The sequence below is a fragment of the Alosa pseudoharengus genome, unplaced genomic scaffold (assembly GCF_046254945.1).
Source record: "Alosa pseudoharengus isolate Yale_2024_CS ecotype anadromous, Long Island Sound unplaced genomic scaffold, YU_APseudo_1.1 YU_APseudo_1.1_scf_5, whole genome shotgun sequence".
In the NCBI taxonomy this organism is placed as follows: domain Eukaryota; kingdom Metazoa; phylum Chordata; class Actinopteri; order Clupeiformes; family Clupeidae; genus Alosa; species Alosa pseudoharengus.
The window spans coordinates 13,169,489-13,196,481 of NW_027468837.1; the positions used below are offsets into that span (position 1 = coordinate 13,169,489).

Consider the following 26,993-nt stretch of genomic DNA (forward strand, 5'->3'; position numbering starts at 1 on the left):
CCACAGATGTATGGCATGCAGAACATGAAAGTAATGGTGTGTTAGTTGCAATTCAATAATCATGGTTGTCCCAGCCTCTGCACCATTAAGATAGTTACCAGGAGTGGGGTTCGAACCCACGAGGACATACGTCCATTGGATCTTAAGTCCAACGCCTTAACCACTCGGCCATCCTGGTGCTTGTACCTGTGAACACAAGTGATGAGTTCATTATCATGTAATGTATAAACCATTTTGAACCATGTTTTTTATTGTCACTTGTAAACCCTTAGCGCATAAGAGTTTTTATTCCTAATAGATTTTTGCTTGAGATATTTTTTGTAATTGACCTTTACATTTTGTTAGAAATAATTTCCATTTTAAAGAAATTAGTTATTCATTTCTTGGCCTTAAGTTTGACTTTTTTGGGGGAAATGTTGTAGCCTAAAGAACCATTTGTACAAAAAGGACATTTGATGACAGATATATGCGAGTTAATCCCTCTTGATGTAGAGGTTTTTCCACTAGTGTTTAAGGCTGCCTTTAGTTTTAATATTTCCGTTTATGAGTAATTATAATCCACAGAGAAGCCGTTCAATCAGTTGCATTTAATTCGTCAGGCTCATCATTGCAGTGTCACTGTTCAGCATTAAGACCGTTACCAGGAGTGGGGTTCGAACCCACGAGGACATACGTCCATTGGATCTTAAGTCCAACGCCTTAACCACTCGGCCATCCTGTTGCTCAAACTTGAAAAATCAAGTGATGACATCATTGTCATGTACATATAGCAACCATTTTAAGCCAAAGAAATCGTTTGTACAAAAGAGGACATTTGACTTATATATCTGAGTATGTCTCTCTTGATGGAGATGTCATTCTATCAAGAGGGCCTTTATGGATCCCGGGTACAACATGCGGCACGTGCGGTTAAGCAGCTTCTGTGTTGTTGTTTTTGTATCTTGCAGGACTGCATTGGAATTTTTGTGTGTGTACAAAAAATTATAATTCTGCTTGTGGTTTGGGCTGTGGCAGCACATGTTGTGCTTTGAAGGAGGACCTATAACATTGGCCACAATGCACCAGAGCCACAGATGTATGGCATGCAGAACATGAAAGTAATGGTGTGTTAGTTGCAATTCAATAATCATGGTTGTCCCAGCCTCTGCACCATTAAGATAGTTACCAGGAGTGGGGTTCGAACCCACGAGGACATACGTCCATTGGATCTTAAGTCCAACGCCTTAACCACTCGGCCATCCTGGTGCTTGTACCTGTGAACACAAGTGATGAGTTCATTATCATGTAATGTATAAACCATTTTGAACCATGTTTTTTATTGTCACTTGTAAACCCTTAGCGCATAAGAGTTTTTATTCCTAATAGATTTTTGCTTGAGATATTTTTTGTAATTGACCTTTACATTTTGTTAGAAATAATTTCCATTTTAAAGAAATTAGTTATTCATTTCTTGGCCTTAAGTTTGAGTTTTTTGGGGGAAATGTTGTAGCCTAAAGAACCATTTGTACAAAAAGGACATTTGATGACAGATATATGCGAGTTAATCCCTCTTGATGTAGAGGTTTTTCCACTAGTGTTTAAGGCTGCCTTTAGTTTTAATATTTCCGTTTATGAGTAATTATAATCCACAGAGAAGCCGTTCAATCAGTTGCATTTAATTCGTCAGGCTCATCATTGCAGTGTCACTGTTCAGCATTAAGACCGTTACCAGGAGTGGGGTTCGAACCCACGAGGACATACGTCCATTGGATCTTAAGTCCAACGCCTTAACCACTCGGCCATCCTGTTGCTCAAACTTGAAAAATCAAGTGATGACATCATTGTCATGTACATATAGCAACCATTTTAAGCCAAAGAAATCGTTTGTACAAAAGAGGACATTTGACTTATATATCTGAGTATGTCTCTCTTGATGGAGATGTCATTCTATCAAGAGGGCCTTTATGGATCCCGGGTACAACATGCGGCACGTGCGGTTAAGCAGCTTCTGTGTTGTTGTTTTTGTATCTTGCAGGACTGCATTGGAATTTTTGTGTGTGTACAAAAAATTATAATTCTGCTTGTGGTTTGGGCTGTGGCAGCACATGTTGTGCTTTGAAGGAGGACCTATAACATTGGCCACAATGCACCAGAGCCACAGATGTATGGCATGCAGAACATGAAAGTAATGGTGTGTTAGTTGCAATTCAATAATCATGGTTGTCCCAGCCTCTGCACCATTAAGATAGTTACCAGGAGTGGGGTTCGAACCCACGAGGACATACGTCCATTGGATCTTAAGTCCAACGCCTTAACCACTCGGCCATCCTGGTGCTTGTACCTGTGAACACAAGTGATGAGTTCATTATCATGTAATGTATAAACCATTTTGAACCATGTTTTTTATTGTCACTTGTAAACCCTTAGCGCATAAGAGTTTTTATTCCTAATAGATTTTTGCTTGAGATATTTTTTGTAATTGACCTTTACATTTTGTTAGAAATAATTTCCATTTTAAAGAAATTAGTTATTCATTTCTTGGCCTTAAGTTTGAGTTTTTTGGGGGAAATGTTGTAGCCTAAAGAACCATTTGTACAAAAAGGACATTTGATGACAGATATATGCGAGTTAATCCCTCTTGATGTAGAGGTTTTTCCACTAGTGTTTAAGGCTGCCTTTAGTTTTAATATTTCCGTTTATGAGTAATTATAATCCACAGAGAAGCCGTTCAATCAGTTGCATTTAATTCGTCAGGCTCATCATTGCAGTGTCACTGTTCAGCATTAAGACCGTTACCAGGAGTGGGGTTCGAACCCACGAGGACATACGTCCATTGGATCTTAAGTCCAACGCCTTAACCACTCGGCCATCCTGTTGCTCAAACTTGAAAAATCAAGTGATGACATCATTGTCATGTACATATAGCAACCATTTTAAGCCAAAGAAATCGTTTGTACAAAAGAGGACATTTGACTTATATATCTGAGTATGTCTCTCTTGATGGAGATGTCATTCTATCAAGAGGGCCTTTATGGATCCCGGGTACAACATGCGGCACGTGCGGTTAAGCAGCTTCTGTGTTGTTGTTTTTGTATCTTGCAGGACTGCATTGGAATTTTTGTGTGTGTACAAAAAATTATAATTCTGCTTGTGGTTTGGGCTGTGGCAGCACATGTTGTGCTTTGAAGGAGGACCTATAACATTGGCCACAATGCACCAGAGCCACAGATGTATGGCATGCAGAACATGAAAGTAATGGTGTGTTAGTTGCAATTCAATAATCATGGTTGTCCCAGCCTCTGCACCATTAAGATAGTTACCAGGAGTGGGGTTCGAACCCACGAGGACATACGTCCATTGGATCTTAAGTCCAACGCCTTAACCACTCGGCCATCCTGGTGCTTGTACCTGTGAACACAAGTGATGAGTTCATTATCATGTAATGTATAAACCATTTTGAACCATGTTTTTTATTGTCACTTGTAAACCCTTAGCGCATAAGAGTTTTTATTCCTAATAGATTTTTGCTTGAGATATTTTTTGTAATTGACCTTTACATTTTGTTAGAAATAATTTCCATTTTAAAGAAATTAGTTATTCATTTCTTGGCCTTAAGTTTGAATTTTTTGGGGGAAATGTTGTAGCCTAAAGAACCATTTGTACAAAAAGGACATTTGATGACAGATATATGCGAGTTAATCCCTCTTGATGTAGAGGTTTTTCCACTAGTGTTTAAGGCTGCCTTTAGTTTTAATATTTCCGTTTATGAGTAATTATAATCCACAGAGAAGCCGTTCAATCAGTTGCATTTAATTCGTCAGGCTCATCATTGCAGTGTCACTGTTCAGCATTAAGACCGTTACCAGGAGTGGGGTTCGAACCCACGAGGACATACGTCCATTGGATCTTAAGTCCAACGCCTTAACCACTCGGCCATCCTGTTGCTCAAACTTGAAAAATCAAGTGATGACATCATTGTCATGTACATATAGCAACCATTTTAAGCCAAAGAAATCGTTTGTACAAAAGAGGACATTTGACTTATATATCTGAGTATGTCTCTCTTGATGGAGATGTCATTCTATCAAGAGGGCCTTTATGGATCCCGGGTACAACATGCGGCACGTGCGGTTAAGCAGCTTCTGTGTTGTTGTTTTTGTATCTTGCAGGACTGCATTGGAATTTTTGTGTGTGTACAAAAAATTATAATTCTGCTTGTGGTTTGGGCTGTGGCAGCACATGTTGTGCTTTGAAGGAGGACCTATAACATTGGCCACAATGCACCAGAGCCACAGATGTATGGCATGCAGAACATGAAAGTAATGGTGTGTTAGTTGCAATTCAATAATCATGGTTGTCCCAGCCTCTGCACCATTAAGATAGTTACCAGGAGTGGGGTTCGAACCCACGAGGACATACGTCCATTGGATCTTAAGTCCAACGCCTTAACCACTCGGCCATCCTGGTGCTTGTACCTGTGAACACAAGTGATGAGTTCATTATCATGTAATGTATAAACCATTTTGAACCATGTCTTTTATTGTCACTTGTAAACCCTTAGCGCATAAGAGTTTTTATTCCTAATAGATTTTTGCTTGAGATATTTTTTGTAATTGACCTTTACATTTTGTTAGAAATAATTTCCATTTTAAAGAAATTAGTTATTCATTTCTTGGCCTTAAGTTTGACTTTTTTGGGGGAAATGTTGTAGCCTAAAGAACCATTTGTACAAAAAGGACATTTGATGACAGATATATGCGAGTTAATCCCTCTTGATGTAGAGGTTTTTCCACTAGTGTTTAAGGCTGCCTTTAGTTTTAATATTTCCGTTTATGAGTAATTATAATCCACAGAGAAGCCGTTCAATCAGTTGCATTTAATTCGTCAGGCTCATCATTGCAGTGTCACTGTTCAGCATTAAGACCGTTACCAGGAGTGGGGTTCGAACCCACGAGGACATACGTCCATTGGATCTTAAGTCCAACGCCTTAACCACTCGGCCATCCTGTTGCTCAAACTTGAAAAATCAAGTGATGACATCATTGTCATGTACATATAGCAACCATTTTAAGCCAAAGAAATCGTTTGTACAAAAGAGGACATTTGACTTATATATCTGAGTATGTCTCTCTTGATGGAGATGTCATTCTATCAAGAGGGCCTTTATGGATCCCTGGTACAACATGCGGCACGTGCGGTTAAGCAGCTTCTGTGTTGTTGTTTTTGTATCTTGCAGGACTGCATTGGAATTTTTGTGTGTGTACAAACAATTATAATTCTGCTTGTGGATTGGGCTGTGGCAGCACATGCTGTGCTTTGAAGGAGGACCTATAACATTGGCCACAATGCACCAGAGCCACAGATGTATGGCATGCAGAACATGAAAGTAATGGTGTGTTAGTTGCAATTCAATAATCATGGTTGTCCCAGCCTCTGCACCATTAAGATAGTTACCAGGAGTGGGGTTCGAACCCACGAGGACATACGTCCATTGGATCTTAAGTCCAACGCCTTAACCACTCGGCCATCCTGGTGCTTGTACCTGTGAACACAAGTGATGAGTTCATTATCATGTAATGTATAAACCATTTTGAACCATGTTTTTTATTGTCACTTGTAAACCCTTAGCGCATAAGAGTTTTTATTCCTAATAGATTTTTGCTTGAGATATTTTTTGTAATTGACCTTTACATTTTGTTAGAAATAATTTCCATTTTAAAGAAATTAGTTATTCATTTCTTGGCCTTAAGTTTGACTTTTTTGGGGGAAATGTTGTAGCCTAAAGAACCATTTGTACAAAAAGGACATTTGATGACAGATATATGCGAGTTAATCCCTCTTGATGTAGAGGTTTTTCCACTAGTGTTTAAGGCTGCCTTTAGTTTTAATATTTCCGTTTATGAGTAATTATAATCCACAGAGAAGCCGTTCAATCAGTTGCATTTAATTCGTCAGGCTCATCATTGCAGTGTCACTGTTCAGCATTAAGACCGTTACCAGGAGTGGGGTTCGAACCCACGAGGACATACGTCCATTGGATCTTAAGTCCAACGCCTTAACCACTCGGCCATCCTGTTGCTCAAACTTGAAAAATCAAGTGATGACATCATTGTCATGTACATATAGCAACCATTTTAAGCCAAAGAAATCGTTTGTACAAAAGAGGACATTTGACTTATATATCTGAGTATGTCTCTCTTGATGGAGATGTCATTCTATCAAGAGGGCCTTTATGGATCCCTGGTACAACATGCGGCACGTGCGGTTAAGCAGCTTCTGTGTTGTTGTTTTTGTATCTTGCAGGACTGCATTGGAATTTTTGTGTGTGTACAAACAATTATAATTCTGCTTGTGGATTGGGCTGTGGCAGCACATGCTGTGCTTTGAAGGAGGACCTATAACATTGGCCACAATGCACCAGAGCCACAGATGTATGGCATGCAGAACATGAAAGTAATGGTGTGTTAGTTGCAATTCAATAATCATGGTTGTCCCAGCCTCTGCACCATTAAGATAGTTACTAGGAGTGGGGTTCGAACCCACGAGGACATACGTCCATTGGATCTTAAGTCCAACGCCTTAACCACTCGGCCATCCTGGTGCTTGTACCTGTGAACACAAGTGATGAGTTCATTATCATGTAATGTATAAACCATTTTGAACCATGTTTTTTATTGTCACTTGTAAACCCTTAGCGCATAAGAGTTTTTATTCCTAATAGATTTTTGCTTGAGATATTTTTTGTAATTGACCTTTACATTTTGTTAGAAATAATTTCCATTTTAAAGAAATTAGTTATTCATTTCTTGGCCTTAAGTTTGACTTTTTTGGGGGAAATGTTGTAGCCTAAAGAACCATTTGTACAAAAAGGACATTTGATGACAGATATATGCGAGTTAATCCCTCTTGATGTAGAGGTTTTTCCACTAGTGTTTAAGGCTGCCTTTAGTTTTAATATTTCCGTTTATGAGTAATTATAATCCACAGAGAAGCCGTTCAATCAGTTGCATTTAATTCGTCAGGCTCATCATTGCAGTGTCACTGTTCAGCATTAAGACCGTTACCAGGAGTGGGGTTCGAACCCACGAGGACATACGTCCATTGGATCTTAAGTCCAACGCCTTAACCACTCAGCCATCCTGGTGCTCAAACTTGAAAAATCAAGTGATGACATCATTGTCATGTACATATAGCAACCATTTTCAGCCAAAGAAATCGTTTGTACAAAAGAGGACATTTGACTTATATATCTGAGTATGTCTCTCTTGATGGAGATGTCATTCTATCAAGAGGGCCTTTATGGATCCCTGGTACAACATGCGGCACGTGCGGTTAAGCAGCTTCTGTGTTGTTGTTTTTGTATCTTGCAGGACTGCATTGGAATTTTTGTGTGTGTACAAACAATTATAATTCTGCTTGTGGATTGGGCTGTGGCAGCACATGCTGTGCTTTGAAGGAGGACCTATAACATTGGCCACAATGCACCAGAGCCACAGATGTATGGCATGCAGAACATGAAAGTAATGGTGTGTTAGTTGCAATTCAATAATCATGGTTGTCCCAGCCTCTGCACCATTAAGATAGTTACCAGGAGTGGGGTTCGAACCCACGAGGACATACGTCCATTGGATCTTAAGTCCAACGCCTTAACCACTCGGCCATCCTGGTGCTTGTACCTGTGAACACAAGTGATGAGTTCATTATCATGTAATGTAAACCATTTTGAACCATGTTTTTTATTGTCACTTGTAAACCCTTAGCGCATAAGAGTTTTTATTCCTAATAGATTTTTGCTTGAGATATTTTTTGTAATTGACCTTTACATTTTGTTAGAAATAATTTCCATTTTAAAGAAATTAGTTATTCATTTCTTGGCCTTAAGTTTGACTTTTTGGGGGGAAATGTTGTAGCCTAAAGAACCATTTGTACAAAAAGGACATTTGATGACAGATATATGCGAGTTAATCCCTCTTGATGTAGAGGTTTTTCCACTAGTGTTTAAGGCTGCCTTTAGTTTTAATATTTCCGTTTATGAGTAATTATAATCCACAGAGAAGCCGTTCAATCAGTTGCATTTAATTCGTCAGGCTCATCATTGCAGTGTCACTGTTCAGCATTAAGACCGTTACCAGGAGTGGGGTTCGAACCCACAAGGACATACGTCCATTGGATCTTAAGTCCAACGCCTTAACCACTCAGCCATCCTGGTGCTCAAACTTGAAAAATCAAGTGATGACATCATTGTCATGTACATATAGCAACCATTTTCAGCCAAAGAAATCGTTTGTACAAAAGAGGACATTTGACTTATATATCTGAGTATGTCTCTCTTGATGGAGATGTCATTCTATCAAGAGGGCCTTTATGGATCCCGGGTACAACATGCGGCACGTGCGGTTAAGCAGCTTCTGTGTTGTTGTTTTTGTATCTTGCAGGACTGCATTGGAATTTTTGTGTGTGTACAAAAAATTATAATTCTGCTTGTGGTAGCACATGTTGTGCTTTGAAGGAGGACCTATAACATTGGCCACAATGCACCAGAGCCACAGATGTATGGCATGCAGAACATGAAAGTAATGGTGTGTTAGTTGCAATTCAATAATCATGGTTGTCCCAGCCTCTGCACCATTAAGATAGTTACCAGGAGTGGGGTTCGAACCCACGAGGACATACGTCCATTGGATCTTAAGTCCAACGCCTTAACCACTCGGCCATCCTGGTGCTTGTACCTGTGAACACAAGTGATGAGTTCATTATCATGTAATGTATAAACCATTTTGAACCATGTCTTTTATTGTCACTTGTAAACCCTTAGCGCATAAGAGTTTTTATTCCTAATAGATTTTTGCTTGAGATATTTTTTGTAATTGACCTTTACATTTTGTTAGAAATAATTTCCATTTTAAAGAAATTAGTTATTCATTTCTTGGCCTTAAGTTTGACTTTTTTGGGGGAAATGTTGTAGCCTAAAGAACCATTTGTACAAAAAGGACATTTGATGACAGATATATGCGAGTTAATCCCTCTTGATGTAGAGGTTTTTCCACTAGTGTTTAAGGCTGCCTTTAGTTTTAGTATTTCCGTTTATGAGTAATTATAATCCACAGAGAAGCCGTTCAATCAGTTGCATTTAATTCGTCAGGCTCATCATTGCAGTGTCACTGTTCAGCATTAAGACCGTTACCAGGAGTGGGGTTCGAACCCACGAGGACATACGTCCATTGGATCTTAAGTCCAACGCCTTAACCACTCGGCCATCCTGGTGCTCAAACTTGAAAAATCAAGTGATGACATCATTGTCATGTACATATAGCAACCATTTTCAGCCAAAGAAATCGTTTGTACAAAAGAGGACATTTGACTTATATATCTGAGTATGTCTCTCTTGATGGAGATGTCATTCTATCAAGAGGGCCTTTATGGATCCCGGGTACAACATGCGGCACGTGCGGTTAAGCAGCTTCTGTGTTGTTGTTTTTGTATCTTGCAGGACTGCATTGGAATTTTTGTGTGTGTACAAAAAATTATAATTCTGCTTGTGGTAGCACATGTTGTGCTTTGAAGGAGGACCTATAACATTGGCCACAATGCACCAGAGCCACAGATGTATGGCATGCAGAACATGAAAGTAATGGTGTGTTAGTTGCAATTCAATAATCATGGTTGTCCCAGCCTCTGCACCATTAAGATAGTTACCAGGAGTGGGGTTCGAACCCACGAGGACATACGTCCATTGGATCTTAAGTCCAACGCCTTAACCACTCGGCCATCCTGGTGCTTGTACCTGTGAACACAAGTGATGAGTTCATTATCATGTAATGTATAAACCATTTTGAACCATGTCTTTTATTGTCACTTGTAAACCCTTAGCGCATAAGAGTTTTTATTCCTAATAGATTTTTGCTTGAGATATTTTTTGTAATTGACCTTTACATTTTGTTAGAAATAATTTCCATTTTAAAGAAATTAGTTATTCATTTCTTTGCCTTAAGTTTGACTTTTTTGGGGGAAATGTTGTAGCCTAAAGAACCATTTGTACAAAAAGGACATTTGATGACAGATATATGCAAGTTAATCCCTCTTGATGTAGAGGTTTTTCCACTAGTGTTTAAGGCTGCCTTTAGTTTTAATATTTCCGTTTATGAGTAATTATAATCCACAGAGAAGCCGTTCAATCAGTTGCATTTAATTCGTCAGGCTCATCATTGCCGTGTCACTGTTCAGCATTAAGACCGTTACCAGGAGTGGGGTTCGAACCCACGAGGACATACATCCATTGGATCTTAAGTCCAACGCCTTAACCACTCGGCCATCCTGTTGCTCAAACTTGAAAAATCAAGTGATGACATCATTGTCATGTACATATAGCAACCATTTTAAGCCAAAGAAATCGTTTGTACAAAAGAGGACATTTGACTTATATATCTGAGTATGTCTCTCTTGATGGAGATGTCATTCTATCAAGAGGGCCTTTATGGATCCCTGGTACAACATGCGGCACGTGCGGTTAAGCAGCTTCTGTGTTGTTGTTTTTGTATCTTGCAGGACTGCATTGGAATTTTTGTGTGTGTACAAACAATTATAATTCTGCTTGTGGATTGGGCTGTGGCAGCACATGCTGTGCTTTGAAGGAGGACCTATAACATTGGCCACAATGCACCAGAGCCACAGATGTATGGCATGCAGAACATGAAAGTAATGGTGTGTTAGTTGCAATTCAATAATCATGGTTGTCCCAGCCTCTGCACCATTAAGATAGTTACCAGGAGTGGGGTTCGAACCCACGAGGACATACGTCCATTGGATCTTAAGTCCAACGCCTTAACCACTCGGCCATCCTGGTGCTTGTACCTGTGAACACAAGTGATGAGTTCATTATCATGTAATGTATAAACCATTTTGAACCATGTTTTTTATTGTCACTTGTAAACCCTTAGCGCATAAGAGTTTTTATTCCTAATAGATTTTTGCTTGAGATATTTTTTGTAATTGACCTTTACATTTTGTTAGAAATAATTTCCATTTTAAAGAAATTAGTTATTCATTTCTTGGCCTTAAGTTTGACTTTTTTGGGGGAAATGTTGTAGCCTAAAGAACCATTTGTACAAAAAGGACATTTGATGACAGATATATGCGAGTTAATCCCTCTTGATGTAGAGGTTTTTCCACTAGTGTTTAAGGCTGCCTTTAGTTTTAATATTTCCATTTATGAGTAATTATAATCCACAGAGAAGCCGTTCAATCAGTTGCATTTAATTCGTCAGGCTTATCATTGCAGTGTCACTGTTCAGCATTAAGACCGTTACCAGGAGTGGGGTTTGAAACCCACGAGGACATACGTCCATTGGATCTTAAGTCCAACGCCTTAACCACTCGGCCATCCTGGTGCTCAAACTTGAAAAATCAAGTGATGACATCATTGTCATGTACATATAGCAACCATTTTCAGCCAAAGAAATCGTTTGTACAAAAGAGGACATTTGACTTATATATCTGAGTATGTCTCTCTTGATGGAGATGTCATTCTATCAAGAGGGCCTTTATGGATCCCGGGTACAACATGCGGCACGTGCGGTTAAGCAGCTTCTGTGTTGTTGTTTTTGTATCTTGCAGGACTGCATTGGAATTTTTGTGTGTGTACAAAAAATTATAATTCTGCTTGTGGTTTGGGCTGTGGCAGCACATGTTGTGCTTTGAAGGAGGACCTATAACATTGGCCACAATGCACCAGAGCCACAGATGTATGGCATGCAGAACATGAAAGTAATGGTGTGTTAGTTGCAATTCAATAATCATGGTTGTCCCAACCTCTGCACCATTAAGATAGTTACCAGGAGTGGGGTTCGAACCCACGAGGACATACGTCCATTGGATCTTAAGTCCAACGCCTTAACCACTCGGCCATCCTGGTGCTTGTACCTGTGAACACAAGTGATGAGTTCATTATCATGTAATGTATAAACCATTTTGAACCATGTCTTTTATTGTCACTTGTAAACCCTTAGCGCATAAGAGTTTTTATTCCTAATAGATTTTTGCTTGAGATATTTTTTGTAATTGACCTTTACATTTTGTTAGAAATAATTTCCATTTTAAAGAAATTAGTTATTCATTTCTTGGCCTTAAGTTTGACTTTTTTGGGGGAAATGTTGTAGCCTAAAGAACCATTTGTACAAAAAGGACATTTGATGACAGATATATGCGAGTTAATCCCTCTTGATGTAGAGGTTTTTCCACTAGTGTTTAAGGCTGCCTTTAGTTTTAATATTTCCATTTATGAGTAATTATAATCCACAGAGAAGCCGTTCAATCAGTTGCATTTAATTCGTCAGGCTTATCATTGCAGTGTCACTGTTCAGCATTAAGACCGTTACCAGGAGTGGGGTTTGAAACCCACGAGGACATACGTCCATTGGATCTTAAGTCCAACGCCTTAACCACTCGGCCATCCTGGTGCTCAAACTTGAAAAATCAAGTGATGACATCATTGTCATGTACATATAGCAACCATTTTCAGCCAAAGAAATCGTTTGTACAAAAGAGGACATTTGACTTATATATCTGAGTATGTCTCTCTTGATGGAGATGTCATTCTATCAAGAGGGCCTTTATGGATCCCGGGTACAACATGCGGCACGTGCGGTTAAGCAGCTTCTGTGTTGTTGTTTTTGTATCTTGCAGGACTGCATTGGAATTTTTGTGTGTGTACAAAAAATTATAATTCTGCTTGTGGTTTGGGCTGTGGCAGCACATGTTGTGCTTTGAAGGAGGACCTATAACATTGGCCACAATGCACCAGAGCCACAGATGTATGGCATGCAGAACATGAAAGTAATGGTGTGTTAGTTGCAATTCAATAATCATGGTTGTCCCAGCCTCTGCACCATTAAGATAGTTACCAGGAGTGGGGTTCGAACCCACGAGGACATACGTCCATTGGATCTTAAGTCCAACGCCTTAACCACTCGGCCATCCTGGTGCTTGTACCTGTGAACACAAGTGATGAGTTCATTATCATGTAATGTATAAACCATTTTGAACCATGTCTTTTATTGTCACTTGTAAACCCTTAGCGCATAAGAGTTTTTATTCCTAATAGATTTTTGCTTGAGATATTTTTTGTAATTGACCTTTACATTTTGTTAGAAATAATTTCCATTTTAAAGAAATTAGTTATTCATTTCTTGGCCTTAAGTTTGACTTTTTTGGGGGAAATGTTGTAGCCTAAAGAACCATTTGTACAAAAAGGACATTTGATGACAGATATATGCGAGTTAATCCCTCTTGATGTAGAGGTTTTTCCACTAGTGTTTAAGGCTGCCTTTAGTTTTAGTATTTCCGTTTATGAGTAATTATAATCCACAGAGAAGCCGTTCAATCAGTTGCATTTAATTCGTCAGGCTCATCATTGCAGTGTCACTGTTCAGCATTAAGACCGTTACCAGGAGTGGGGTTTGAAACCCACGAGGACATACGTCCATTGGATCTTAAGTCCAACGCCTTAACCACTCGGCCATCCTGGTGCTCAAACTTGAAAAATCAAGTGATGACATCATTGTCATGTACATATAGCAACCATTTTCAGCCAAAGAAATCGTTTGTACAAAAGAGGACATTTGACTTATATATCTGAGTATGTCTCTCTTGATGGAGATGTCATTCTATCAAGAGGGCCTTTATGGATCCCGGGTACAACATGCGGCACGTGCGGTTAAGCAGCTTCTGTGTTGTTGTTTTTGTATCTTGCAGGACTGCATTGGAATTTTTGTGTGTGTACAAAAAATTATAATTCTGCTTGTGGTAGCACATGTTGTGCTTTGAAGGAGGACCTATAACATTGGCCACAATGCACCAGAGCCACAGATGTATGGCATGCAGAACATGAAAGTAATGGTGTGTTAGTTGCAATTCAATAATCATGGTTGTCCCAGCCTCTGCACCATTAAGATAGTTACCAGGAGTGGGGTTCGAACCCACGAGGACATACGTCCATTGGATCTTAAGTCCAACGCCTTAACCACTCGGCCATCCTGGTGCTTGTACCTGTGAACACAAGTGATGAGTTCATTATCATGTAATGTATAAACCATTTTGAACCATGTCTTTTATTGTCACTTGTAAACCCTTAGCGCATAAGAGTTTTTATTCCTAATAGATTTTTGCTTGAGATATTTTTTGTAATTGACCTTTACATTTTGTTAGAAATAATTTCCATTTTAAAGAAATTAGTTATTCATTTCTTTGCCTTAAGTTTGACTTTTTTGGGGGAAATGTTGTAGCCTAAAGAACCATTTGTACAAAAAGGACATTTGATGACAGATATATGCAAGTTAATCCCTCTTGATGTAGAGGTTTTTCCACTAGTGTTTAAGGCTGCCTTTAGTTTTAATATTTCCGTTTATGAGTAATTATAATCCACAGAGAAGCCGTTCAATCAGTTGCATTTAATTCGTCAGGCTCATCATTGCCGTGTCACTGTTCAGCATTAAGACCGTTACCAGGAGTGGGGTTCGAACCCACGAGGACATACATCCATTGGATCTTAAGTCCAACGCCTTAACCACTCGGCCATCCTGTTGCTCAAACTTGAAAAATCAAGTGATGACATCATTGTCATGTACATATAGCAACCATTTTAAGCCAAAGAAATCGTTTGTACAAAAGAGGACATTTGACTTATATATCTGAGTATGTCTCTCTTGATGGAGATGTCATTCTATCAAGAGGGCCTTTATGGATCCCTGGTACAACATGCGGCACGTGCGGTTAAGCAGCTTCTGTGTTGTTGTTTTTGTATCTTGCAGGACTGCATTGGAATTTTTGTGTGTGTACAAACAATTATAATTCTGCTTGTGGATTGGGCTGTGGCAGCACATGCTGTGCTTTGAAGGAGGACCTATAACATTGGCCACAATGCACCAGAGCCACAGATGTATGGCATGCAGAACATGAAAGTAATGGTGTGTTAGTTGCAATTCAATAATCATGGTTGTCCCAGCCTCTGCACCATTAAGATAGTTACCAGGAGTGGGGTTCGAACCCACGAGGACATACGTCCATTGGATCTTAAGTCCAACGCCTTAACCACTCGGCCATCCTGGTGCTTGTACCTGTGAACACAAGTGATGAGTTCATTATCATGTAATGTATAAACCATTTTGAACCATGTTTTTTATTGTCACTTGTAAACCCTTAGCGCATAAGAGTTTTTATTCCTAATAGATTTTTGCTTGAGATATTTTTTGTAATTGACCTTTACATTTTGTTAGAAATAATTTCCATTTTAAAGAAATTAGTTATTCATTTCTTGGCCTTAAGTTTGACTTTTTTGGGGGAAATGTTGTAGCCTAAAGAACCATTTGTACAAAAAGGACATTTGATGACAGATATATGCGAGTTAATCCCTCTTGATGTAGAGGTTTTTCCACTAGTGTTTAAGGCTGCCTTTAGTTTTAATATTTCCATTTATGAGTAATTATAATCCACAGAGAAGCCGTTCAATCAGTTGCATTTAATTCGTCAGGCTTATCATTGCAGTGTCACTGTTCAGCATTAAGACCGTTACCAGGAGTGGGGTTTGAAACCCACGAGGACATACGTCCATTGGATCTTAAGTCCAACGCCTTAACCACTCGGCCATCCTGGTGCTCAAACTTGAAAAATCAAGTGATGACATCATTGTCATGTACATATAGCAACCATTTTCAGCCAAAGAAATCGTTTGTACAAAAGAGGACATTTGACTTATATATCTGAGTATGTCTCTCTTGATGGAGATGTCATTCTATCAAGAGGGCCTTTATGGATCCCGGGTACAACATGCGGCACGTGCGGTTAAGCAGCTTCTGTGTTGTTGTTTTTGTATCTTGCAGGACTGCATTGGAATTTTTGTGTGTGTACAAAAAATTATAATTCTGCTTGTGGTTTGGGCTGTGGCAGCACATGTTGTGCTTTGAAGGAGGACCTATAACATTGGCCACAATGCACCAGAGCCACAGATGTATGGCATGCAGAACATGAAAGTAATGGTGTGTTAGTTGCAATTCAATAATCATGGTTGTCCCAACCTCTGCACCATTAAGATAGTTACCAGGAGTGGGGTTCGAACCCACGAGGACATACGTCCATTGGATCTTAAGTCCAACGCCTTAACCACTCGGCCATCCTGGTGCTTGTACCTGTGAACACAAGTGATGAGTTCATTATCATGTAATGTATAAACCATTTTGAACCATGTCTTTTATTGTCACTTGTAAACCCTTAGCGCATAAGAGTTTTTATTCCTAATAGATTTTTGCTTGAGATATTTTTTGTAATTGACCTTTACATTTTGTTAGAAATAATTTCCATTTTAAAGAAATTAGTTATTCATTTCTTGGCCTTAAGTTTGACTTTTTTGGGGGAAATGTTGTAGCCTAAAGAACCATTTGTACAAAAAGGACATTTGATGACAGATATATGCGAGTTAATCCCTCTTGATGTAGAGGTTTTTCCACTAGTGTTTAAGGCTGCCTTTAGTTTTAATATTTCCATTTATGAGTAATTATAATCCACAGAGAAGCCGTTCAATCAGTTGCATTTAATTCGTCAGGCTTATCATTGCAGTGTCACTGTTCAGCATTAAGACCGTTACCAGGAGTGGGGTTTGAAACCCACGAGGACATACGTCCATTGGATCTTAAGTCCAACGCCTTAACCACTCGGCCATCCTGGTGCTCAAACTTGAAAAATCAAGTGATGACATCATTGTCATGTACATATAGCAACCATTTTCAGCCAAAGAAATCGTTTGTACAAAAGAGGACATTTGACTTATATATCTGAGTATGTCTCTCTTGATGGAGATGTCATTCTATCAAGAGGGCCTTTATGGATCCCGGGTACAACATGCGGCACGTGCGGTTAAGCAGCTTCTGTGTTGTTGTTTTTGTATCTTGCAGGACTGCATTGGAATTTTTGTGTGTGTACAAAAAATTATAATTCTGCTTGTGGTTTGGGCTGTGGCAGCCCATGTTGTGCTTTGAAGGAGGACCTATAACATTGGCCACAATGCACCAGAGCCACAGATGTATGGCATGCAGAACATGAAAGTAATGGTGTGTTAGTTGCAATTCAATAATCATGGTTGTCCCAACCTCTGCACCATTAAGATAGTTACCAGGAGTGGGGTTCGAACCCACGAGGACATGCGTCCATTGGATCGATCTTAAGTCCAACGCCTTAACCACTCGGCCATCCTGGTGCTTGTACCTGTGAACACAAGTGATGAGTTCATTATCATGTAATGTATAAACCATTTTGAACCATGTCTTTTATTGTCACTTGTAAACCCTTAGCGCATAAGAGTTTTTATTCCTAATAGATTTTTGCTTGAGATATTTTTTGTAATTGACCTTTACATTTTGTTAGAAATAATTTCCATTTTAAAGAAATTAGTTATTCATTTCTTGGCCTTAAGTTTGACTTTTTTGGGGGAAATGTTGTAGCCTAAAGAACCATTTGTACAAAAAGGACATTTGATGACAGATATATGCGAGTTAATCCCTCTTGATGTAGAGGTTTTTCCACTAGTGTTTAAGGCTGCCTTTAGTTTTAATATTTCCATATATGAGTAATTATAATCCACAGAGAAGCCGTTCAATCAGTTGCATTTAATTCGTCAGGCTTATCATTGCAGTGTCACTGTTCAGCATTAAGACCGTTACCAGGAGTGGGGTTCGAAACCCACGAGGACATACATCCATTGGATCTTAAGTCCAACGCCTTAACCACTCGGCCATCCTGGTGCTCAAACTTGAAAAATCAAGTGATGACATCATTGTCATGTACATATAGCAACCATTTTCAGCCAAAGAAATAGTTTGTACAAAAGAGGACATTTGACTTATATATCTGAGTATGTCTCTCTTGATGGAGATGTCATTCTATCAAGAGGGCCTTTATGGATCCCGGGTACAACATGCGGCACGTGCGGTTAAGCAGCTTCTGTGTTGTTGTTTTTGTATCTTGCAGGACTGCATTGGAATTTTTGTGTGTGTACAAAAAATTATAATTCTGCTTGTGGTTTGGGCTGTGGCAGCACATGTTGTGCTTTGAAGGAGGACCTATAACATTGGCCACAATGCACCAGAGCCACAGATGTATGGCATGCAGAACATGAAAGTAATGGTGTGTTAGTTGCAATTCAATAATCATGGTTGTCCCAGCCTCTGCACCATTAAGATAGTTACCAGGAGTGGGGTTCGAACCCACGAGGACATACGTCCATTGGATCTTAAGTCCAACGCCTTAACCACTCGGCCATCCTGGTGCTTGTACCTGTGAACACAAGTGATGAGTTCATTATCATGTAATGTATAAACCATTTTGAACCATGTCTTTTATTGTCACTTGTAAACCCTTAGCGCATAAGAGTTTTTATTCCTAATAGATTTTTGCTTGAGATATTTTTTGTAATTGACCTTTACATTTTGTTAGAAATAATTTCCATTTTAAAGAAATTAGTTATTCATTTCTTGGCCTTAAGTTTGACTTTTTTGGGGGAAATGTTGTAGCCTAAAGAACCATTTGTACAAAAAGGACATTTGATGACAGATATATGCGAGTTAATCCCTCTTGATGTAGAGGTTTTTCCACTAGTGTTTAAGGCTGCCTTTAGTTTTAATATTTCCATTTATGAGTAATTATAATCCACAGAGAAGCCGTTCAATCAGTTGCATTTAATTCGTTAGGCTTATCATTGCAGTGTCACTGTTCAGCATTAAGACCGTTACCAGGAGTGGGGTTCGAAACCCACGAGGACATACGTCCATTGGATCTTAAGTCCAACGCCTTAACCACTCGGCCATCCTGGTGCTCAAACTTGAAAAATCAAGTGATGACATCATTGTCATGTACATATAGCAACCATTTTCAGCCAAAGAAATCATTTGTACAAAAGAGGACATTTGACTTATATATCTGAGTATGTCTCTCTTGATGGAGATGTCATTCTATCAAGAGGGCCTTTATGGATCCCGGGTACAACATGCGGCACGTGCGGTTAAGCAGCTTCTGTGTTGTTGTTTTTGTATCTTGCAGGACTGCATTGGAATTTTTGTGTGTGTACAAAAAATTATAATTCTGCTTGTGGTTTGGGCTGTGGCAGCACATGTTGTGCTTTGAAGGAGGACCTATAACATTGGCCACAATGCACCAGAGCCACAGATGTATGGCATGCAGAACATGAAAGTAATGGTGTGTTAGTTGCAATTCAATAATCATGGTTGTCCCAGCCTCTGCACCATTAAGATAGTTACCAGGAGTGGGGTTCGAACCCACGAGGACATACGTCCATTGGATCTTAAGTCCAACGCCTTAACCACTCGGCCATCCTGGTGCTTGTACCTGTGAACACAAGTGATGAGTTCATTATCATGTAATGTATAAACCATTTTGAACCATGTCTTTTATTGTCACTTGTAAACCCTTAGCGCATAAGAGTTTTTATTCCTAATAGATTTTTGCTTGAGATATTTTTTGTAATTGACCTTTACATTTTGTTAGAAATAATTTCCATTTTAAAGAAATTAGTTATTCATTTCTTGGCCTTAAGTTTGACTTTTTTGGGGGAAATGTTGTAGCCTAAAGAACCATTTGTACAAAAAGGACATTTGATGACAGATATATGCGAGTTAATCCCTCTTGATGTAGAGGTTTTTCCACTAGTGTTTAAGGCTGCCTTTAGTTTTAATATTTCCATATATGAGTAATTATAATCCACAGAGAAGCCGTTCAATCAGTTGCATTTAATTCGTCAGGCTTATCATTGCAGTGTCACTGTTCAGCATTAAGACCGTTACCAGGAGTGGGGTTCGAAACCCACGAGGACATACGTCCATTGGATCTTAAGTCCAACGCCTTAACCACTCGGCCATCCTGGTGCTCAAACTTGAAAAATCAAGTGATGACATCATTGTCATGTACATATAGCAACCATTTTCAGCCAAAGAAATCATTTGTACAAAAGAGGACATTTGACTTATATATCTGAGTATGTCTCTCTTGATGGAGATGTCATTCTATCAAGAGGGCCTTTATGGATCGATCCCGGGTACAACATGCGGCACGTGCGGTTAAGCAGCTTCTGTGTTGTTGTTTTTGTATCTTGCAGGACTGCATTGGAATTTTTGTGTGTGTACAAAAAATTATAATTCTGCTTGTGGTTTGGGCTGTGGCAGCACATGTTGTGCTTTGAAGGAGGACCTATAACATTGGCCACAATGCACCAGAGCCACAGATGTATGGCATGCAGAACATGAAAGTAATGGTGTGTTAGTTGCAATTCAATAATCATGGTTGTCCCAGCCTCTGCACCATTAAGATAGTTACCAGGAGTGGGGTTCGAACCCACGAGGACATACGTCCATTGGATCTTAAGTCCAACGCCTTAACCACTCGGCCATCCTGGTGCTTGTACCTGTGAACACAAGTGATGAGTTCATTATCATGTAATGTATAAACCATTTTGAACCATGTCTTTTATTGTCACTTGTAAACCCTTAGCGCATAAGAGTTTTTATTCCTAATAGATTTTTGCTTGAGATATTTTTTGTAATTGACCTTTACATTTTGTTAGAAATAATTTCCATTTTAAAGAAATTAGTTATTCATTTCTTGGCCTTAAGTTTGACTTTTTTGGGGGAAATGTTGTAGCCTAAAGAACCATTTGTACAAAAAGGACATTTGATGACAGATATATGCGAGTTAATCCCTCTTGATGTAGAGGTTTTTCCACTAGTGTTTAAGGCTGCCTTTAGTTTTAATATTTCCATATATGAGTAATTATAATCCACAGAGAAGCCGTTCAATCAGTTGCATTTAATTCGTCAGGCTTATCATTGCAGTGTCACTGTTCAGCATTAAGACCGTTACCAGGAGTGGGGTTCGAAACCCACGAGGACATACGTCCATTGGATCTTAAGTCCAACGCCTTAACCACTCGGCCATCCTGGTGCTCAAACTTGAAAAATCAAGTGATGACATCATTGTCATGTACATATAGCAACCATTTTCAGCCAAAGAAATAGTTTGTACAAAAGAGGACATTTGACTTATATATCTGAGTATGTCTCTCTTGATGGAGATGTCATTCTATCAAGAGGGCCTTTATGGATCCCGGGTACAACATGCGGCACGTGCGGTTAAGCAGCTTCTGTGTTGTTGTTTTTGTATCTTGCAGGACTGCATTGGAATTTTTGTGTGTGTACAAAAAATTATAATTCTGCTTGTGGTTTGGGCTGTGGCAGCACATGTTGTGCTTTGAAGGAGGACCTATAACATTGGCCACAATGCACCAGAGCCACAGATGTATGGCATGCAGAACATGAAAGTAATGGTGTGTTAGTTGCAATTCAATAATCATGGTTGTCCCAGCCTCTGCACCATTAAGATAGTTACCAGGAGTGGGGTTCAAACCCACGAGGACATACGTCCATTGGATCTTAAGTCCAACGCCTTAACCACTCGGCCATCCTGGTGCTTGTACCTGTGAACACAAGTGATGAGTTCATTATCATGTAATGTATAAACCATTTTGAACCATGTCTTTTATTGTCACTTGTAAACCCTTAGCGCATAAGAGTTTTTATTCCTAATAGATTTTTGCTTGAGATATTTTTTGTAATTGACCTTTACATTTTGTTAGAAATAATTTCCATTTTAAAGAAATTAGTTATTCATTTCTTGGCCTTAAGTTTGACTTTTTTGGGGGAAATGTTGTAGCCTAAAGAACCATTTGTACAAAAAGGACATTTGATGACAGATATATGCGAGTTAATCCCTCTTGATGTAGAGGTTTTTCCACTAGTGTTTAAGGCTGCCTTTAGTTTTAATATTTCCATATATGAGTAATTATAATCCACAGAGAAGCCGTTCAATCAGTTGCATTTAATTCGTCAGGCTTATCATTGCAGTGTCACTGTTCAGCATTAAGACCGTTACCAGGAGTGGGGTTCGAAACCCACGAGGACATACGTCCATTGGATCTTAAGTCCAACGCCTTAACCACTCGGCCATCCTGGTGCTCAAACTTGAAAAATCAAGTGATGACATCATTGTCATGTACATATAGCAACCATTTTCAGCCAAAGAAATAGTTTGTACAAAAGAGGACATTTGACTTATATATCTGAGTATGTCTCTCTTGATGGAGATGTCATTCTATCAAGAGGGCCTTTATGGATCCCGGGTACAACATGCGGCACGTGCGGTTAAGCAGCTTCTGTGTTGTTGTTTTTGTATCTTGCAGGACTGCATTGGAATTTTTGTGTGTGTACAAAAAATTATAATTCTGCTTGTGGTTTGGGCTGTGGCAGCACATGTTGTGCTTTGAAGGAGGACCTATAACATTGGCCACAATGCACCAGAGCCACAGATGTATGGCATGCAGAACATGAAAGTAATGGTGTGTTAGTTGCAATTCAATAATCATGGTTGTCCCAGCCTCTGCACCATTAAGATAGTTACCAGGAGTGGGGTTCGAACCCACGAGGACATACATCCATTGGATCTTAAGTCCAACGCCTTAACCACTCGGCCATCCTGGTGCTTGTACCTGTGAACACAAGTGATGAGTTCATTATCATGTAATGTATAAACCATTTTGAACCATGTCTTTTATTGTCACTTGTAAACCCTTAGCGCATAAGAGTTTTTATTCCTAATAGATTTTTGCTTGAGATATTTTTTGTAATTGACCTTTACATTTTGTTAGAAATAATTTCCATTTTAAAGAAATTAGTTATTCATTTCTTGGCCTTAAGTTTGACTTTTTTGGGGGAAATGTTGTAGCCTAAAGAACCATTTGTACAAAAAGGACATTTGATGACAGATATATGCGAGTTAATCCCTCTTGATGTAGAGGTTTTTCCACTAGTGTTTAAGGCTGCCTTTAGTTTTAATATTTCCGTTTATGAGTAATTATAATCCACAGAGAAGCCGTTCAATCAGTTGCATTTAATTCGTCAGGCTCATCATTGCAGTGTCACTGTTCAGCATTAAGACCGTTACCAGGAGTGGGGTTCGAACCCACGAGGACATACGTCCATTGGATCTTAAGTCCAACGCCTTAACCACTCAGCCATCCTGGTGCTCAAACTTGAAAAATCAAGTGATGACATCATTGTCATGTACATATAGCAACCATTTTCAGCCAAAGAAATCGTTTGTACAAAAGAGGACATTTGACTTATATATCTGAGTATGTCTCTCTTGATGGAGATGTCATTCTATCAAGAGGGCCTTTATGGATCCCGGGTACAACATGCGGCACGTGCGGTTAAGCAGCTTCTGTGTTGTTGTTTTTGTATCTTGCAGGACTGCATTGGAATTTTTGTGTGTGTACAAAAAATTATAATTCTGCTTGTGGTTTGGGCTGTGGCAGCACATGTTGTGCTTTGAAGGAGGACCTATAACATTGGCCACAATGCACCAGAGCCACAGATGTATGGCATGCAGAACATGAAAGTAATGGTGTGTTAGTTGCAATTCAATAATCATGGTTGTCCCAGCCTCTGCACCATTAAGATAGTTACCAGGAGTGGGGTTCGAACCCACGAGGACATACGTCCATTGGATCGATCTTAAGTCCAACGCCTTAACCACTCGGCCATCCTGGTGCTTGTACCTGTGAACACAAGTGATGAGTTCATTATCATGTAATGTATAAACCATTTTGAACCATGTCTTTTATTGTCACTTGTAAACCCTTAGCGCATAAGAGTTTTTATCCCTAATAGATTTTTGCTTGAGATATTTTTTGTATTTGACCTTTACATTTTGTTAGAAATAATTTCCATTTTAAAGAAATTAGTTATTCATTTCTTGGCCTTAAGTTTGACTTTTTTGGGGGAAATGTTGTAGCCTAAAGAACCATTTGTACAAAAAGGACATTTGATGACAGATATATGCGAGTTAATCCCTCTTGATGTAGAGGTTTTTCCACTAGTGTTTAAGGCTGCCTTTAGTTTTAATATTTCCATTTATGAGTAATTATAATCCACAGAGAAGCCGTTCAATCAGTTGCATTTAATTCGTCAGGCTTATCATTGCAGTGTCACTGTTCAGCATTAAGACCGTTACCAGGAGTGGGGTTCGAAACCCACGAGGACATACGTCCATTGGATCTTAAGTCCAACGCCTTAACCACTCGGCCATCCTGGTGCTCAAACTTGAAAAATCAAGTGATGACATCATTGTCATGTACATATAGCAACCATTTTCAGCCAAAGAAATCGTTTGTACAAAAGAGGACATTTGACTTATATATCTGAGTATGTCTCTCTTGATGGAGATGTCATTCTATCAAGAGGGCCTTTATGGATCCCGGGTACAACATGCGGCACGTGCGGTTAAGCAGCTTCTGTGTTGTTGTTTTTGTATCTTGCAGGACTGCATTGGAATTTTTGTGTGTGTACAAAAAATTATAATTCTGCTTGTGGTTTGGGCTGTGGCAGCACATGTTGTGCTTTGAAGGAGGACCTATAACATTGGCCACAATGCACCAGAGCCACAGATGTATGGCATGCAGAACATGAAAGTAATGGTGTGTTAGTTGCAATTCAATAATCATGGTTGTCCCAGCCTCTGCACCATTAAGATAGTTACCAGGAGTGGGGTTCGAACCCACGAGGACATACGTCCATTGGATCTTAAGTCTAACGCCTTAACAACTCGGCCATCCTGGTGCTTGTACCTGTGAACACAAGTGATGAGTTCATTATCATGTAATGTATAAACCATTTTGAACCATGTTTTTTATTGTCACTTGTAAACCCTTAGCGCATAAGAGTTTTTATCCCTAATAGATTTTTGCTTGAGATATTTTTTGTAATTGACCTTTAAATTTTGTTAGAAATAATTTCCATTTTAGAGAAATTAGTTATTAATTTCTTGGCCTTAAGTTTGACTTTTTTGGGGGAAATGTTGTAGCCTAAAGAACCATTTGTAAAAAAAGGACATTTGATGACAGATATATGCGAGTTAATCCCTCTTGATGTAGAGGTTTTTCCACTAGTGTTTAAGGCTGCCTTTAGTTTTAATATTTCCATTTATGAGTAATTATAATCCACAGAGAAGCCGTTCAATCAGTTGCATTTAATTCGTCAGGCTCATCATTGCAGTGTCACTGTTCAGCATTAAGACAGTTACCAGAAGTGGGGTTCGAACTGACGAGGACATACGTCCATTGGATCTTAAGTCCAACGCCTTAACCACTCGGCCATCCTGGTGCTCAAACTTGAAAAATCAAGTGATGACATCATTGTCATGTACATATAGCAACCATTTTCAGCCAAAGAAATCGTTTGTACAAAAGAGGACATTTGACTTATATATCTGAGTATGTCTCTCTTGATGGAGATGTCATTCTATCAAGAGGGCCTTTATGGATCCCGGGTACAACATGCGGCACGTGCGGTTAAGCAGCTTCTGTGTTGTTGTTTTTGTATCTTGCAGGACTGCATTGGAATTTTTGTGTGTGTACAAAAAATTATAATTCTGCTTGTGGTTTGGGCTGTGGCAGCACATGTTGTGCTTTGAAGGAGGACCTATAACATTGGCCACAATGCACCAGAGCCACAGATGTATGGCATGCAGAACATGAAAGTAATGGTGTGTTAGTTGCAATTCAATAATCATGGTTGTCCCAGCCTCTGCACCATTAAGATAGTTACCAGGAGTGGGGTTCGAACCCACGAGGACATACGTCCATTGGATCTTAAGTCCAACGCCTTAACCACTCGCCCATCCTGGTGCTTGTACCTGTGAACACAAGTGATGAGTTCATTATCATGTAATGTATAAACCATTTTGAACCATGTCTTTTATTGTCACTTGTAAACCCTTAGCGCATAAGAGTTTTTATCCCTAATAGATTTTTGCTTGAGATATTTTTTGTAATTGACCTTTACATTTTGTTAGAAATAATTTCCATTTTAAAGAAATTAGTTATTCATTTCTTGGCCTTAAGTTTGACTTTTTTGGGGGAAATGTTGTAGCCTAAAGAACCATTTGTACAAAAAGGACATTTGATGACAGATATATGCGAGTTAATCCCTCTTGATGTAGAGGTTTTTCCACTAGTGTTTAAGGCTGCCTTTAGTTTTAATATTTCCATTTATGAGTAATTATAATCCACAGAGAAGCCGTTCAATCAGTTGCATTTAATTCGTCAGGCTTATCATTGCAGTGTCACTGTTCAGCATTAAGACCGTTACCAGGAGTGGGGTTCGAAACCCACGAGGACATACGTCCATTGGATCGATCTTAAGTCCAACGCCTTAACCACTCGGCCATCCTGGTGCTCAAACTTGAAAAATCAAGTGATGACATCATTGTCATGTACATATAGCAACCATTTTCAGCCAAAGAAATCGTTTGTACAAAAGAGGACATTTGACTTATATATCTGAGTATGTCTCTCTTGATGGAGATGTCATTCTATCAAGAGGGCCTTTATGGATCCCGGGTACAACATGCGGCACGTGCGGTTAAGCAGCTTCTGTGTTGTTGTTTTTGTATCTTGCAGGACTGCATTGGAATTTTTGTGTGTGTACAAAAAATTATAATTCTGCTTTTGGTTTGGGCTGTGGCAGCACATGTTGTGCTTTGAAGGAGGACCTATAACATTGGCCACAATGCACCAGAGCCACAGATGTATGGCATGCAGAACATGAAAGTAATGGTGTGTTAGTTGCAATTCAATAATCATGGTTGTCCCAGCCTCTGCACCATTAAGATAGTTACCAGGAGTGGGGTTCGAACCCACGAGGACATACGTCCATTGGATCTTAAGTCCAACGCCTTAACCACTCGGCCATCCTGGTGCTTGTACCTGTGAACACAAGTGATGAGTTCATTATCATGTAATGTATAAACCATTTTGAACCATGTCTTTTATTGTCACTTGTAAACCCTTAGCGCATAAGAGTTTTTATTCCTAATAGATTTTTGCTTGAGATATTTTTTGTAATTGA

At 39.2% G+C, this 26,993-nt stretch overlaps 51 non-coding genes across 51 annotated transcripts; all 51 read right to left on the bottom strand.

Annotated features, from left to right (window-relative positions):
* Window positions 1-95: 95 nt before the first annotated feature.
* Window positions 96-178, bottom strand: trnal-uaa (transfer RNA leucine (anticodon UAA)). Its single transcript has one exon. It is a non-coding gene; the product is annotated as a tRNA-Leu (tRNA).
* Window positions 179-638: 460 nt separating this feature from the next.
* On the bottom strand, window positions 639-721 carry trnal-uaa (transfer RNA leucine (anticodon UAA)). Its single transcript has one exon. It is a non-coding gene; the product is annotated as a tRNA-Leu (tRNA).
* Window positions 722-1,162: 441 nt separating this feature from the next.
* trnal-uaa (transfer RNA leucine (anticodon UAA)) lies at window positions 1,163-1,245 on the bottom strand. The gene has a single exon. It is a non-coding gene; the product is annotated as a tRNA-Leu (tRNA).
* Window positions 1,246-1,705: 460 nt separating this feature from the next.
* Window positions 1,706-1,788, bottom strand: trnal-uaa (transfer RNA leucine (anticodon UAA)). Its single transcript has one exon. It is a non-coding gene; the product is annotated as a tRNA-Leu (tRNA).
* A 441-nt stretch (window positions 1,789-2,229) lies between these two features.
* Window positions 2,230-2,312, bottom strand: trnal-uaa (transfer RNA leucine (anticodon UAA)). The gene has a single exon. It is a non-coding gene; the product is annotated as a tRNA-Leu (tRNA).
* Window positions 2,313-2,772: 460 nt separating this feature from the next.
* Window positions 2,773-2,855, bottom strand: trnal-uaa (transfer RNA leucine (anticodon UAA)). Its single transcript has one exon. It is a non-coding gene; the product is annotated as a tRNA-Leu (tRNA).
* A 441-nt stretch (window positions 2,856-3,296) lies between these two features.
* Window positions 3,297-3,379, bottom strand: trnal-uaa (transfer RNA leucine (anticodon UAA)). Its single transcript has one exon. It is a non-coding gene; the product is annotated as a tRNA-Leu (tRNA).
* Window positions 3,380-3,839: 460 nt separating this feature from the next.
* On the bottom strand, window positions 3,840-3,922 carry trnal-uaa (transfer RNA leucine (anticodon UAA)). Its single transcript has one exon. It is a non-coding gene; the product is annotated as a tRNA-Leu (tRNA).
* A 441-nt stretch (window positions 3,923-4,363) lies between these two features.
* Window positions 4,364-4,446, bottom strand: trnal-uaa (transfer RNA leucine (anticodon UAA)). The gene has a single exon. It is a non-coding gene; the product is annotated as a tRNA-Leu (tRNA).
* Window positions 4,447-4,906: 460 nt separating this feature from the next.
* On the bottom strand, window positions 4,907-4,989 carry trnal-uaa (transfer RNA leucine (anticodon UAA)). Its single transcript has one exon. It is a non-coding gene; the product is annotated as a tRNA-Leu (tRNA).
* Window positions 4,990-5,430: 441 nt separating this feature from the next.
* trnal-uaa (transfer RNA leucine (anticodon UAA)) lies at window positions 5,431-5,513 on the bottom strand. The gene has a single exon. It is a non-coding gene; the product is annotated as a tRNA-Leu (tRNA).
* A 460-nt stretch (window positions 5,514-5,973) lies between these two features.
* On the bottom strand, window positions 5,974-6,056 carry trnal-uaa (transfer RNA leucine (anticodon UAA)). The gene has a single exon. It is a non-coding gene; the product is annotated as a tRNA-Leu (tRNA).
* A 441-nt stretch (window positions 6,057-6,497) lies between these two features.
* trnal-uaa (transfer RNA leucine (anticodon UAA)) lies at window positions 6,498-6,580 on the bottom strand. Its single transcript has one exon. It is a non-coding gene; the product is annotated as a tRNA-Leu (tRNA).
* A 460-nt stretch (window positions 6,581-7,040) lies between these two features.
* trnal-uaa (transfer RNA leucine (anticodon UAA)) lies at window positions 7,041-7,123 on the bottom strand. Its single transcript has one exon. It is a non-coding gene; the product is annotated as a tRNA-Leu (tRNA).
* A 441-nt stretch (window positions 7,124-7,564) lies between these two features.
* trnal-uaa (transfer RNA leucine (anticodon UAA)) lies at window positions 7,565-7,647 on the bottom strand. The gene has a single exon. It is a non-coding gene; the product is annotated as a tRNA-Leu (tRNA).
* Window positions 7,648-8,105: 458 nt separating this feature from the next.
* On the bottom strand, window positions 8,106-8,188 carry trnal-uaa (transfer RNA leucine (anticodon UAA)). The gene has a single exon. It is a non-coding gene; the product is annotated as a tRNA-Leu (tRNA).
* Window positions 8,189-8,617: 429 nt separating this feature from the next.
* Window positions 8,618-8,700, bottom strand: trnal-uaa (transfer RNA leucine (anticodon UAA)). The gene has a single exon. It is a non-coding gene; the product is annotated as a tRNA-Leu (tRNA).
* Window positions 8,701-9,160: 460 nt separating this feature from the next.
* On the bottom strand, window positions 9,161-9,243 carry trnal-uaa (transfer RNA leucine (anticodon UAA)). The gene has a single exon. It is a non-coding gene; the product is annotated as a tRNA-Leu (tRNA).
* Window positions 9,244-9,672: 429 nt separating this feature from the next.
* On the bottom strand, window positions 9,673-9,755 carry trnal-uaa (transfer RNA leucine (anticodon UAA)). Its single transcript has one exon. It is a non-coding gene; the product is annotated as a tRNA-Leu (tRNA).
* A 460-nt stretch (window positions 9,756-10,215) lies between these two features.
* Window positions 10,216-10,298, bottom strand: trnal-uaa (transfer RNA leucine (anticodon UAA)). Its single transcript has one exon. It is a non-coding gene; the product is annotated as a tRNA-Leu (tRNA).
* Window positions 10,299-10,739: 441 nt separating this feature from the next.
* On the bottom strand, window positions 10,740-10,822 carry trnal-uaa (transfer RNA leucine (anticodon UAA)). The gene has a single exon. It is a non-coding gene; the product is annotated as a tRNA-Leu (tRNA).
* A 460-nt stretch (window positions 10,823-11,282) lies between these two features.
* On the bottom strand, window positions 11,283-11,366 carry trnal-uaa (transfer RNA leucine (anticodon UAA)). Its single transcript has one exon. It is a non-coding gene; the product is annotated as a tRNA-Leu (tRNA).
* Window positions 11,367-11,807: 441 nt separating this feature from the next.
* Window positions 11,808-11,890, bottom strand: trnal-uaa (transfer RNA leucine (anticodon UAA)). Its single transcript has one exon. It is a non-coding gene; the product is annotated as a tRNA-Leu (tRNA).
* A 460-nt stretch (window positions 11,891-12,350) lies between these two features.
* Window positions 12,351-12,434, bottom strand: trnal-uaa (transfer RNA leucine (anticodon UAA)). Its single transcript has one exon. It is a non-coding gene; the product is annotated as a tRNA-Leu (tRNA).
* Window positions 12,435-12,875: 441 nt separating this feature from the next.
* trnal-uaa (transfer RNA leucine (anticodon UAA)) lies at window positions 12,876-12,958 on the bottom strand. Its single transcript has one exon. It is a non-coding gene; the product is annotated as a tRNA-Leu (tRNA).
* A 460-nt stretch (window positions 12,959-13,418) lies between these two features.
* Window positions 13,419-13,502, bottom strand: trnal-uaa (transfer RNA leucine (anticodon UAA)). The gene has a single exon. It is a non-coding gene; the product is annotated as a tRNA-Leu (tRNA).
* Window positions 13,503-13,931: 429 nt separating this feature from the next.
* On the bottom strand, window positions 13,932-14,014 carry trnal-uaa (transfer RNA leucine (anticodon UAA)). Its single transcript has one exon. It is a non-coding gene; the product is annotated as a tRNA-Leu (tRNA).
* A 460-nt stretch (window positions 14,015-14,474) lies between these two features.
* trnal-uaa (transfer RNA leucine (anticodon UAA)) lies at window positions 14,475-14,557 on the bottom strand. Its single transcript has one exon. It is a non-coding gene; the product is annotated as a tRNA-Leu (tRNA).
* A 441-nt stretch (window positions 14,558-14,998) lies between these two features.
* On the bottom strand, window positions 14,999-15,081 carry trnal-uaa (transfer RNA leucine (anticodon UAA)). The gene has a single exon. It is a non-coding gene; the product is annotated as a tRNA-Leu (tRNA).
* A 460-nt stretch (window positions 15,082-15,541) lies between these two features.
* On the bottom strand, window positions 15,542-15,625 carry trnal-uaa (transfer RNA leucine (anticodon UAA)). Its single transcript has one exon. It is a non-coding gene; the product is annotated as a tRNA-Leu (tRNA).
* A 441-nt stretch (window positions 15,626-16,066) lies between these two features.
* On the bottom strand, window positions 16,067-16,149 carry trnal-uaa (transfer RNA leucine (anticodon UAA)). The gene has a single exon. It is a non-coding gene; the product is annotated as a tRNA-Leu (tRNA).
* A 460-nt stretch (window positions 16,150-16,609) lies between these two features.
* On the bottom strand, window positions 16,610-16,693 carry trnal-uaa (transfer RNA leucine (anticodon UAA)). The gene has a single exon. It is a non-coding gene; the product is annotated as a tRNA-Leu (tRNA).
* Window positions 16,694-17,134: 441 nt separating this feature from the next.
* On the bottom strand, window positions 17,135-17,221 carry trnal-uaa (transfer RNA leucine (anticodon UAA)). The gene is given in 2 exon segments: window positions 17,135-17,180; window positions 17,185-17,221. It is a non-coding gene; the product is annotated as a tRNA-Leu (tRNA).
* Window positions 17,222-17,681: 460 nt separating this feature from the next.
* Window positions 17,682-17,765, bottom strand: trnal-uaa (transfer RNA leucine (anticodon UAA)). The gene has a single exon. It is a non-coding gene; the product is annotated as a tRNA-Leu (tRNA).
* A 441-nt stretch (window positions 17,766-18,206) lies between these two features.
* On the bottom strand, window positions 18,207-18,289 carry trnal-uaa (transfer RNA leucine (anticodon UAA)). The gene has a single exon. It is a non-coding gene; the product is annotated as a tRNA-Leu (tRNA).
* A 460-nt stretch (window positions 18,290-18,749) lies between these two features.
* Window positions 18,750-18,833, bottom strand: trnal-uaa (transfer RNA leucine (anticodon UAA)). Its single transcript has one exon. It is a non-coding gene; the product is annotated as a tRNA-Leu (tRNA).
* Window positions 18,834-19,274: 441 nt separating this feature from the next.
* Window positions 19,275-19,357, bottom strand: trnal-uaa (transfer RNA leucine (anticodon UAA)). The gene has a single exon. It is a non-coding gene; the product is annotated as a tRNA-Leu (tRNA).
* Window positions 19,358-19,817: 460 nt separating this feature from the next.
* Window positions 19,818-19,901, bottom strand: trnal-uaa (transfer RNA leucine (anticodon UAA)). The gene has a single exon. It is a non-coding gene; the product is annotated as a tRNA-Leu (tRNA).
* Window positions 19,902-20,346: 445 nt separating this feature from the next.
* Window positions 20,347-20,429, bottom strand: trnal-uaa (transfer RNA leucine (anticodon UAA)). The gene has a single exon. It is a non-coding gene; the product is annotated as a tRNA-Leu (tRNA).
* Window positions 20,430-20,889: 460 nt separating this feature from the next.
* On the bottom strand, window positions 20,890-20,973 carry trnal-uaa (transfer RNA leucine (anticodon UAA)). Its single transcript has one exon. It is a non-coding gene; the product is annotated as a tRNA-Leu (tRNA).
* Window positions 20,974-21,414: 441 nt separating this feature from the next.
* Window positions 21,415-21,497, bottom strand: trnal-uaa (transfer RNA leucine (anticodon UAA)). The gene has a single exon. It is a non-coding gene; the product is annotated as a tRNA-Leu (tRNA).
* Window positions 21,498-21,957: 460 nt separating this feature from the next.
* Window positions 21,958-22,041, bottom strand: trnal-uaa (transfer RNA leucine (anticodon UAA)). The gene has a single exon. It is a non-coding gene; the product is annotated as a tRNA-Leu (tRNA).
* Window positions 22,042-22,482: 441 nt separating this feature from the next.
* Window positions 22,483-22,565, bottom strand: trnal-uaa (transfer RNA leucine (anticodon UAA)). The gene has a single exon. It is a non-coding gene; the product is annotated as a tRNA-Leu (tRNA).
* Window positions 22,566-23,025: 460 nt separating this feature from the next.
* trnal-uaa (transfer RNA leucine (anticodon UAA)) lies at window positions 23,026-23,108 on the bottom strand. Its single transcript has one exon. It is a non-coding gene; the product is annotated as a tRNA-Leu (tRNA).
* A 441-nt stretch (window positions 23,109-23,549) lies between these two features.
* On the bottom strand, window positions 23,550-23,636 carry trnal-uaa (transfer RNA leucine (anticodon UAA)). Its single transcript is given in 2 exon segments — window positions 23,550-23,595; window positions 23,600-23,636. It is a non-coding gene; the product is annotated as a tRNA-Leu (tRNA).
* A 460-nt stretch (window positions 23,637-24,096) lies between these two features.
* trnal-uaa (transfer RNA leucine (anticodon UAA)) lies at window positions 24,097-24,180 on the bottom strand. The gene has a single exon. It is a non-coding gene; the product is annotated as a tRNA-Leu (tRNA).
* A 441-nt stretch (window positions 24,181-24,621) lies between these two features.
* trnal-uaa (transfer RNA leucine (anticodon UAA)) lies at window positions 24,622-24,704 on the bottom strand. The gene has a single exon. It is a non-coding gene; the product is annotated as a tRNA-Leu (tRNA).
* Window positions 24,705-25,164: 460 nt separating this feature from the next.
* trnal-uaa (transfer RNA leucine (anticodon UAA)) lies at window positions 25,165-25,247 on the bottom strand. Its single transcript has one exon. It is a non-coding gene; the product is annotated as a tRNA-Leu (tRNA).
* Window positions 25,248-25,688: 441 nt separating this feature from the next.
* Window positions 25,689-25,771, bottom strand: trnal-uaa (transfer RNA leucine (anticodon UAA)). Its single transcript has one exon. It is a non-coding gene; the product is annotated as a tRNA-Leu (tRNA).
* Window positions 25,772-26,231: 460 nt separating this feature from the next.
* trnal-uaa (transfer RNA leucine (anticodon UAA)) lies at window positions 26,232-26,319 on the bottom strand. The gene is given in 2 exon segments: window positions 26,232-26,278; window positions 26,283-26,319. It is a non-coding gene; the product is annotated as a tRNA-Leu (tRNA).
* A 441-nt stretch (window positions 26,320-26,760) lies between these two features.
* trnal-uaa (transfer RNA leucine (anticodon UAA)) lies at window positions 26,761-26,843 on the bottom strand. The gene has a single exon. It is a non-coding gene; the product is annotated as a tRNA-Leu (tRNA).
* Window positions 26,844-26,993: the final 150 nt, after the last annotated feature.